Source organism: Orycteropus afer, unplaced genomic scaffold (genome assembly GCF_000298275.1).
Source record: "Orycteropus afer afer isolate SDZICR_OR568_19922 unplaced genomic scaffold, OryAfe1.0 scaffold00015, whole genome shotgun sequence".
Taxonomy (NCBI): domain Eukaryota; kingdom Metazoa; phylum Chordata; class Mammalia; order Tubulidentata; family Orycteropodidae; genus Orycteropus; species Orycteropus afer.
The window spans coordinates 22,210,714-22,211,593 of record NW_006921602.1 but is presented as its reverse complement, the minus strand read 5'-3'; the positions used below and the strand labels follow the sequence as shown (position 1 = coordinate 22,211,593).

General features: G+C 31.2%; 1 protein-coding gene across 1 annotated transcript in view; it reads left to right on the top strand.

Annotated features, from left to right (window-relative positions):
- TCF12 (transcription factor 12) overlaps nt 1-880 on the top strand; it is a 490,015-nt gene that overhangs the window by 81,714 nt on the left and 407,421 nt on the right. The window lies entirely within an intron of this gene.

The following is an 880-nucleotide window of genomic DNA, read 5'->3' as shown; positions in this document are numbered from 1 at the left end:
ATTCTTCTCAATGTTGTCCATAATTTGTCATGATCCACACAATCAAATGCCTTTGCATAGTCAATAAAACACAAGTAAACATCTTTCTGGTAGTCCCTGCCTTGAGATGCTATAATATAGGTAAGTTCAATGTGAAATGATGGAAAAAGATATACTATGAAAACCCTAATAAGGAAACTGTGGTGACTATATTAATAACAAATAAAGTAGACTTCAGAACAAATAAACTTATCAGGAATAAAAAGATCATTGCATATAGACTAGAGGATCAAAATACCAATACTAAATGTGCATGTGCTTAACAACAGAGCTTGGATATACATGAAGCAAAATCTGGCAGATCTTAAAAGAGAAATGGATAAACCGACAAGTACAGGTGGATTCTTCAAAACCTCCTGTCTTAAGAATGCATAGAACTAGTAGGTAGACATCACTAACTAACTAGAAAACTATAGACCATTATCTCTCATGGACACAGATTTGTAAAAATCCCCAACAAAATATTAGCAAATTAAACCCAGCTATCCATAAAAAGAATAGAATACTGTGACCAAGTGGAGTTTATCTTAGAAATGACCAACTGTCTTAATATTAAAAAAATCAATTGGTGCAATTCATTATTTTTAACTGTAAAGAAAAGAAACCTCATGATCATATCAGCTGATCAGAAAAAAACAATTGACAAAATATAACATGTATTAATGATAAGATAACTCAGCAAACAAGACACAGAAGAGAACTTCTTTAATCTGATACAAATCACTTAAAAAACTGTAGCTAACATCGTAATAACATATGTGACAAGGGACTTATCTCTAGAATTTATAGAACACTCCAACACCTCAATAACAAAAAGACAAACAATCCAATTAAAAAATGG